We start from the raw sequence: 10,036 nt of genomic DNA, 5'->3' as shown, positions 1-10,036 counted from the left end.
GCAACTTCTTCGTAGCAATGCCACGATAAGCTGTATTGTGGCAAAGCTTCTTCACGCAATGCTGAAACAACTGGTGACTCCAGCTTTTGTAGCATGATATTTGAGAGCTGTTGTCATCGCTATCTGGGTTATCAACATTAGCTTATGTATATCTAATCAGCGTGAAGTACTACAATACTGAGAGGGGAGGGTTGAGATCTCACCCATTATATGCGTCCAGATCGAAACCCCTTATTTATGCAACACGAGAAAGGGCATCTCTCCAGGTTTGAATGCTGGTGGAGTCGTATCGTGGTTTCCCTTCACCCGTTTACGCTATTTCTATCCCGATTTCAGTTTCAGAAGGGTTTTGGGGGCATGAGGATACAGGGGATGCCATTGCCAATGCTGATTCGACTATACAAACAGAAATTGGAGCCTGTAAACCGCAACAGCCATAAACTCCATGAAACCGTAAACAGAAACAACCATAAACTCCACGAACTCAACCGGCAGCTCGGCGCACAGATGTCAAGTGGAAAGTGAAACGTTTTTTAATGTTTTAAAACATTTTTTATTAAATCAGACGGCTGATTTTTGTTCAATCGTATAACAAAAGATCTAACGACTACGATTAGGACAGAAAGGCATTTGGGGGAGTTCATTTCAGAGGGAAACGCCTTACGGCATAATAAACAAAAGATACAAAGCATTGTGAAAGAAATCTCTAAAAATGTTGCAGTCTAAATACCTCCAAGAAGTGGCGAGGACCAGATAGAAATTATAAATCCCTATTGAACTTTATTAACTACATCAGATAGCCCCTTAACGACATTAGACAGTTCATGTATTTTCTGCTTATCGAAAGAATTATTTGAATTGTGGAGAATTTTGCATTTCGGCAAATGTTGAAGTTTGTTGAGAAACTTTCTCACTGCTAATCCCTTCAAATAATTGTTTTCTAACTATTTCATGAAACTTCCCTACAAACTGTTTCTTTAAAGCATCGAAAGCCATTTCCAATCTCTCCTACTATTATGTTGCATTGTTATTATACATAAATAAACCATAATAAAGATCAAAGCTATTTCCACAAGTGTTGTCAACAATTTTGAGCAATGTTTCATAACTTTTAATATTAATTGGAGTAGATTCTAAGTTCAACTTGGCTAACATCCCTCCCACAGTCTGGGTTTTAAATTGACTTTCAACAGCATGGCAATCATGTTCAGTGCATGACATCTCAACCATCCTGCATCTTTATTTTGCCAATATATCCCAAAACTTATAACAACGTTCTACTCTTTCTTCTTGGCCAACTCTAACCTTAGTCATAAACAAAAGGAAGGCCACTCCACCCAAACTTCCCGCTCTCGAGCCAAACATAGGATGGGTGCACAATATATGAAATTCTGGAGGTAATACCTGTAGTTTTTAAATTGACTTTCAAAAGCATGGCGATCATGTTCAGCACATGACATCTCAACCATCCTGCATCCTTATTTTGCAAATATATCTAAAAACTTACAACAACGTTCTACTCTTACTCCTTGGCCAACTCTAACCTTGTCATAAACAAAAGGAAGGCCACTCCACACAACTTTCCTGCTCTCGAGCCCAAACATAGGATGGATGCACAATATACAAAATTCTGGAGGTAATACCTATAAAAATAGATTGCGGGCAAACTCTTTGACAGAAAGGACATCTGCAAATAATGTGTTTCTCTTCGGCCTTTGAGTTGGAAATGACCTCAACACAGACTGTGTCGCTAAAATAGATGAACATAGATATATCACCTCAGGAACACTGCAAATCCTCTGGGAAGGTTCATGTAATGATAATTATGTCTGAGATGAAAATGATGGACTACGTTTATCAGGCTTTGGTTCAATGCAGATAAGAGAACGGAGAACGCTAGATTTATGCCTCTCCGTTCTCTTCAACCTGCAGGTGTAACCTGCTATCAGACCTTCATCTACGTATTTCTTCAATCTAGATGGGCCAAAGCTATGGAAATCAACTTTGATTTACCCTATTTTGAATAAGCCTGAATATGCAGATATTGAATTATTGATTGGAACTAAAGATAGGGACACAACTGGAACTGATTTACCCTGTTATAGATATTTCTATAAACAGGGATAGTGACCAAATAGCAGCACTTCTCTAGATTGGGCATCCTTATAGAAACTGTGTATTCTTCATTGGGGAGGATCCCTATTGGGCACCAAGACAAAGATGAGGCTATAGCTAAAGAAAATTAGAAATGAGTTCCAGGCCATGATGAAGAGGACTTGACACAGAAGAGCTTTCCAATGTTCTTTTGTAAAAAATCTCTTAATGTAAAGTAACACATTTTGAGAAAAAATGCTTTACCTCAAGACATGTTTGTCAATGTTAAAGACAAAATTTGGGTGTCTATTTTTAATGGTAGTAGTAATCCCTCTATCCATAAACAATAAGAATACAACATTGCATTCTATGCGGAGGAAGGTGGAAGTAAACAAAAGGAGGAAACAAACTGTGGGTGCCCTCCTAAACAGCGAAACTGCATCCTCCCTCAATTAGAAACTGCAACTGGTGCTTCTAAAGAAGCGTCTCAGGCTGATGCAGAGATACAAAATATCAGAAAATTGCAGTATGTTTCATGAATTTTCTTGGATACTTCCATTTCACATATCTACCATGCATAAACGTTAAATGAGGATTCCTGAGTCTGATGTTGTACATGGGAAGCAAGGTTGTTCTTCTCAAATAGATTTTGAAAGTTATGCAGAGCTGTCGAGATAGGAATTGGTTGGTAGATTTTGTACTACTTAAGAGTTTACATAGTTCTAGATTAGCGTGTTGAGAATTTGGTGGTGGAATTATTTTGCCCACAACTGATTCAAACAAGACTTGGAGAAGTGATGCCATTACAAATCCGATACATAGAATTAAAGTGTCTAAAAATTGCTCCTTTTTTCAGTTGGGGACCCAGCTCTTTCAGAACCCAGTATATTGAAATCAGGCCTTTCGTATACTCTGTTCAGATTTTAGAGGGGGGTTTATTTTGCCCATAATTGATTCAAACCAGATACAATTAAGTCAATGCGATGGTGTGTATTAACCCGTTCAGAAAATAATGCCCATTATCAAATAGATACAATAAATTGGTGTCTTGTCATCAGAAAATGCATTACGCTGTTTAGCTACCACTTCTATGTTTTCATCACTGTTGTTATCATAAAGAAACCACCTCTGGACACCTACATAGCATGGTACATGATCCATTCTTTAAGAAATGGAGCTTGGTTCCAAAGCATTGTGCAAGCACAGACCTGATGGAGAGGCCTAAACATCTGCACAGGTTTTGAGATCATCATGGATTTAACTTCAACCCTATCTACAGATGGAAGTAAACCACTTCTGGATCTCCATATGAAAGCCTTCATCCCTTCAATTTCCTGTATTCTAAGCCATTAGGCTTCTCACATCTGATCACTTGAGCAGCCATCAAAACCTTGGTATGAAAAATCTTGCTGCGCAAATCTATGGTGTCCCATTTCTTGAAATCCCTAGCATTAAGCAGATCGGTGTCCAAATTGGAACCAAAATCGTAGACAAGATTATCAGTATCAGAAATCCTACCTCTCCTCAAGTTCAATCCTTTGACAAACAAAATCACGTTGTCTGGTTCTACTAAGTTCAATCCTTTGACAAACAAAATCACATTGTTTGGTTCTACTACTGCCTCATAAAAAAGCGTTCTCCATGAAAAATTGTTTGGATACCTAGCTTGCGAAGTGACAAAAATTGTATTTTCCTTGAGTTTTATAGTTAAAGTGATCTTCAAGGGTCGCTTCAGGACTTCTTTTCCAAGCTCTTCTACTTTGCTGATTTGTTGAGCACTGATATGGTGCACCCTCGGTTGCCCCTCCTTTGAAGGTATGTCTGTATAACAAAATGCCAATTTGCAACTTAAAGGAATGATGTTGGAAAATAATATATGCGACGATGTTGAAAAATTATAAAATCCACCTAACAAAAAAAAATTATGCAAAGAGGAACTTGACAAGAAAGCATAATCATCGATCAGCGGGCACCACTGGCTAAGATCCCAACTCATATCCTTCAGAGAGCTGACACTCGTTGAAAATTGGCATTTTGTGTTGGGATACTGTTTGAATGGTTGAACCAGCAAATTGGCGTTCTGCATTGGGATACTGTTTGAAAATTGGCGTGATCAGTGCAGATCTTGATGCCAAAAGAATGTGAATTGTTGCAGAAGTCTTAGTGGGGAAGGAGGAAATGGATAAATTTATCCTTCAAATTCCATTTGAAGAGTCTACAGGGTCTACAGGGTAATGCTAGATATAATGTTGATGCATTCCATCCCTATTCATCATTCTGAATCTATAGGGTAAGCCTGCTCTTTTTCCTCTTGATTCAGTGAATTTAGAGCTTGTGAACCCTTTAAATCTAGGAAAAATAGGCGAGGGTTCTAATCAGTGTGAAGTACTACAATACTGAGAGGGGAGGGTTGAGATCTCACCCATTATATGCGTCCAGATTGAAACCCCTTATTTCTGCAACACGAGAAAGGGCATCTCTCCAGGTTTGAATGCTGGTGGAGTCGTATCGCGGTTTCTCTTCACCCGTTTGCGCAATTTCTATCCTGATTTCAGTTTAAGGGTTTTGGGGGGATGAGGATACAGGGGATGCCATTGCCAATGCCGATTCGACTATACAAACAGAAATTGGAGCCCGTAAATTGAAACAGCCATAAAATCCACGAAACTGTAAACGGAAACAGCCATAAACTCCACAAACTCTCCCGGAAGACCGGCGGACAGATGTCAATTGGAAAGTGAAACATTTTTTAAGGCTTTTTAATGTTTTAAAACATTTTTTATTAAATCAGACGGCTGATTTTTGTTCAATCGTCTAACAAAAGATCTAACGGCTACGATTAGGAAAGAAAGGCATTTGGGGGAGTTCATTTCAGAGGGAAACGCCTTACGGCGTAATTATGTTGCATTGTTATTATACATAAATAAACCATAATAAAGATCAAAGCTATTTCCACAAGTGTTGTCAACAATTTTGAGCAATGTTTCATAACTTTTAATATTAATTGGAGTAGATTCTAAGTTCAACTTGGCTAACATCCTTCCCACAGTCTGGGTTTTAAATTGACTTTCAGCAGCATGGCGATCATGTTCAGCGCATGACATCTCAACCATCCTGCATCTTTATTTTGCAAATATATCCAAAAACTTATAACAACGTTCTACTCTTTCTTCTTGGCCAACTCTAACCTTAGTCATAAACAAAAGGAAGGCCACTCCACCCAAACTTCCCGCTCTCGAGCCCAAACATAGGATGGATGCACAATATATGAAATTCTGGAGGTAATACCTGTAGTTTTTAAATTGACTTTCAAAAGCATGGCGATCATGTTCAGCACATGACATCTCAACCATCTTGCATCCTTATTTTGCAAATATATCCAAAAAATTACAACAACATTCTACTCTTTCTCCTTGGCCAACTCTAACCTTGTCATAAACAAAAGGAAGGCCACTCCACCCAACTTTCCTACTCTCGAGCCCAAACATAGGATGGCTGCACAATATACAAAATTATGGAGGTAATACCTGTAAAAATAGATTGCGGGCAAACTCTTTGACAGAAAGGACATCTGCAAATAATGTGTTTCTCTTCGGTCTTTGAGTTGGAAACGACCTCAACACAGACTGTGTCGCTAAAATAGATGAACATAGATATATCACCTCAGGAACACTGCAAATCCTCTGGGAAGGTTCATGTAATGATAATTATGTCTGAGATGAAAATGATGGACTACGTTTATCAGGCTTTGGTTCAATGCAGATAAGAGAACGCTAGATTTATGCCTCTCCGTTCTCTTCAACCTGCAGGTGTAACCTGCTATCAGACCTTCATCTAGGTATTTCTTCAATCTAGATGGGTCAAAGCTATGGAAATCAACTTTGATTTATCCTATTTTGAATAAGCCTGAATATGCAGATATTGAATTATTGATTGGAACTAAAGATAGGGACACAACTGGAACTGATTTACCCTGTTATAGATATTTCTACAAACAGGGATAGTGACCAAACAGCAACACTTCTCAAGATTGGGCATCCTTATAGATACTGTGTATTCTTCACTGGGGAGGATCCCTATTGGGCACCAAGACAAAGATGAGGCTATAGCTAAAGAAAAAAAGAAATGAGTTCCAGGCCATGAAGAAGAGGACTTGACACAAAAGAGCTTTCCAGTGTTCTTTTGTAAAAAATCTCTTAATGTAAAGTAACACATTTTGAGAAAAAATGCTTTACCTCAAGACATGTTTGGTAATGTTAAAGACAAAAGTTGGGTGTCTATTTTTAATGGTAGTAGTAATCCCTCTATCCAGAAACAATAAGAATACAAAATTGCATTCTGCGCGGAGGAAGGTGGAAGTAAACAGAAGAAGGAAACAAACTGTGGGTGCCCTCCCAAACAGCGAAACTGCATCCTCCCTCAATTAGAAACTGCAGTTGGTGCTTCTAAAGAAGCATCTCAGGCTGATGCAGAGATACAAAATATCAGAAAATTGCAGTATGTTTCATGAATTTTCTTGGATACTTCCATTTCACATATCTACCATGCATAAACGTTAAATGAGGATTCCTGAGTCTGATGTTGTACTTGGGAAGCAAGGTTGTTCTTCTCAAATAGATTCTGAAAGTTATGTAGAGCTGTCGAGATAGGAATTGGTTGGTAGATTTTGTACTACTTAAGAGTTTACATAGTTCTAGATTAGTGTGTTGAGAATTTGGTGGTGGAATTATTTTGCCCAAAACTGATTCAAACAAGACTTGGAGAAGTGATGCCATTACCAATCTGATACATAGAATTAAAGTGTCTAAAAATTGCTCCTTTTTTCAGTTGGGGACCCAGCTCTTTCAGAACCAAGTATATTGAAATCAGGCCTTTCGTATACTCTGTTTAGATTTTAGAGGGGGGTTTATTTTTCCCATAATTGATTCAAACCAGATACAATTAAGTCAATGCGATGGTGTGTATTAACCCGTCAGAAAATAATGCCCATTATCAAATAGATACAATAAATTGGTGTCTTGTCATCAGAAAATGCGTTATGCTGTTTAGCTACCACTTCTATGTTTTCATCATTGTTTTTATCATAAAGAAACCACCTCTGGACACCTACATAGCATGGTACATGATCCATTCTTTAAGAAATGGAGCTTGGTTCCAAAGCATTGTGCAAGCACAGACCTGATGGAGAGGCCTAAACATCTGCACAGGTTTTGAGATCATCATGGATTTATCTTCAACCCTATCTACAGATGGAAGAAAACCACTTCTGGATCTCCATACGAAAGCCTTCATCCCTTCAATTTCATGTATTCTAAGCCATTAGGCTTCTCACATATGATCACTTGAGCAGCCATCAAAACCTTGGAAAGAAAAATCTTGCTGCGCAAATCTATGGTGTCCCATTTCTTGAAATCCCTAGCATTAAGCAGATCGGTGTCCAAATTGGAACCAAAATCATAGACAAGATTATCAGTATCAGAAATCCTACCTCTCCTCAAGTTCAATCCTTTGACAAACAAAATCACGTTGTCTGGTTCTACTAAGTTCAATCATTTGACAAACAAAATCACATTGTTTGGTTATACTACTGTCTCATAAAAAGCGTTCTCCATGAAAAATTGTTTGGATACCTAGCTTGCGAAGTGACAAACATTGTATTTTCCTTGAGTTTTATAGTTAAAGTGATCTTCAAGGGTCGCTTCAGGACTTCTTTTCCAAGCTCTTCTACTTTGCTGATTTGTTGAGCACTAATATGGTGCACCCTCGGTTGCCCCTCCTTTGAAGGTATGTCTGTATAACAAAATGCCAATTTGCATCTTAAAGGAACGATGTTGGAAAATAATATATGCGATGATGTTGAAAAATTATAAAATCCACCTAACAAAAAAAAATTATGCAGAGGAACTTGAAAAGAAATCATAATCATCGATCAGCGGGCACCACTGGCTAAGATCCCAACTCATATCCTTCAAAGAGTTGACACTCGTTGAAAATTGGCATTTTGTGTTGGGATACTGTTTGAATGGTTGAACTAGCAAATTGGCGTTCTGCGTTGGGATATTGTCTGAAAATTGGCGTGATCAGTGCAGATCTTGATGCCAAAAGAATTTGAATTGTTGCATAAGTCTTAATGGGGAAGGAGGAAATGGATAAATTTATCCTTCAAATTCCATTTGAAGAGTCTACAGGGTCTACAGGGTAATGCTAGATATAATGTTGATGCATTCCATCCCTATTCATCATTCTGAATCTATAGGGTAAGCCTGCTCTTTTTCCTCTTGATTCAGTGAATTTAGAGCTTGTGAACCCTTTAAATCTAGGAAAAATAGGCGAGGGTTCTAATCAGCGTGAAGTACTACAATACTGAGAGGGGAGGGTTGAGATCTCACCCATTATATGCGTCCAGATCGAAACCCCTTATTTCTGCAACACGAGAAAGGGCATCTCTCCAGGTTTGAATGCTGGTGGAGTCGTATCGCGGTTTCCCTTCACCCGTTTGCGCGATTTCTATCCCGATTTCAGTTTCAGAAGGGTTTTGGGGGCATGAGGATACAGGGGATGCCATTGCCAATGCCGATTCGACTATACAAATAGAAATTGGAGCCCGTAAACTGAAACAGCCATAAACTCCACGAAACCGTAAACGGAAACAACCATAAACTCCACGAACTCTCCCGGAAGCTTGGCGCACAGATGTCAAGTGGAAAGTGAAACGTTTTTTTAAGGTTTTTTAATGTTTTAAAACATTTTTTATTAAATCAGATGGGTGATTTTTGTTCAATCGTCTAACAAAAGATCTAACGGCTATGATTAGGACAGAAAGGCATTTGGGGGAGTTCATTTCAGAGGGAAACGCCTTACGGCGTAAAAATAAGAATAAAAAGAAGTACGCGTGGAACATTTTCCATGTCTTTTCCTTTTAATGTGGTATACTTTTCCATTTTCTTAGCTTATACTTTTCCATTTTCTTAGCTTAAACATCATTGATACGCGTGTGGATAAAACAATAAAAATTGATACGCGTGCGGATAAAACAATAAAAATAAGAATAAAGAAAAGTACGCATGGAACATTTTTCATGTCTTTTCCTTTTAATGTGGTATACTTTTCACAAATAAATAATGAGAAGGTCGACAACTCCATTCAAATAAATGACCTGTGAGATTATTTAAACGTAAATTACACTCCAAAGGTCCATCACCTTGGAAGTGCTGGACTCAATTATTAATCTTCGAAAAGTAACATGCATATTCTAATTATCTGCTTCAAAGCTGAGTTATATATACAATATTTTCTTAACATATTGGTTTATTTATCGTTAGCAAGTCATAAGAGCAAAATCATTGGAGTGGTGACATATTGGCTTATTTATCATTAGCAAGGCATAAGAGAAAAATTATTGGAGTGGTGAGAGATCAGGGTTAGACGTTCTCTATAAGACATGCATTGACGTTATCTATAAGACATGCGTTTACATACTTGAGTATACTCATGCATTTGCAGATTTGGTAGCATGAGGATGCAACCCTCAAGAGAATAGAGACATTTTTAGCCATGGGAAATTTATTGTAATAAGTTGGATTTCATGATATTTAAATATCCCATTTACTTGTAATAGTGTTTTGGCTTTTATATTTTAGTGGAAATAAACAATGACTTTTCAGTCTTTTTATTTTTTGCATGTAAAATATCTAAGTTAATTTTGCAACATTTTTACTCAATCAAACTAATTGGTTTTGTAAAGTTTTATAGGTGTGTTTTTGTGAATTTTTTATGAATTGGAGTTGTTTTTTCTAACCCCAAAAGTTCATATGGCTAGAAATTTTTCCTCTTGGTTCGGTTTCAAACAAGCAAGATATGATTGTGCACAAATATTATCTTAGCCTAGAATTGATAATGATTAATTGGATGTAATAAGAGTTGTTAAAAGTAAATGATTCAT

General features: G+C 37.6%; 2 pseudogenes; both read right to left on the bottom strand.

Annotated features, from left to right (window-relative positions):
• Window positions 1-770: 770 nt before the first annotated feature.
• On the bottom strand, window positions 771-1,957 carry LOC149262149 (arogenate dehydrogenase 2, chloroplastic pseudogene; annotated as a pseudogene).
• Window positions 1,958-4,991: 3,034 nt separating this feature from the next.
• Window positions 4,992-8,659, bottom strand: LOC149262148 (arogenate dehydrogenase 1, chloroplastic pseudogene; annotated as a pseudogene).
• Between the last annotated feature and the right edge of the window lie 1,377 nt (window positions 8,660-10,036).

This window comes from Pinus tabuliformis, chromosome 6 (assembly GCF_031772625.1).
Source record: "Pinus tabuliformis cultivar Carrire ecotype Pingquan chromosome 6, CPIR1, whole genome shotgun sequence".
Taxonomy (NCBI): Eukaryota; Viridiplantae; Streptophyta; class Pinopsida; order Pinales; family Pinaceae; genus Pinus; species Pinus tabuliformis.
Note: the sequence above shows the minus strand (reverse complement) of the source record. Positions and strands in the feature narration are given on the sequence as shown.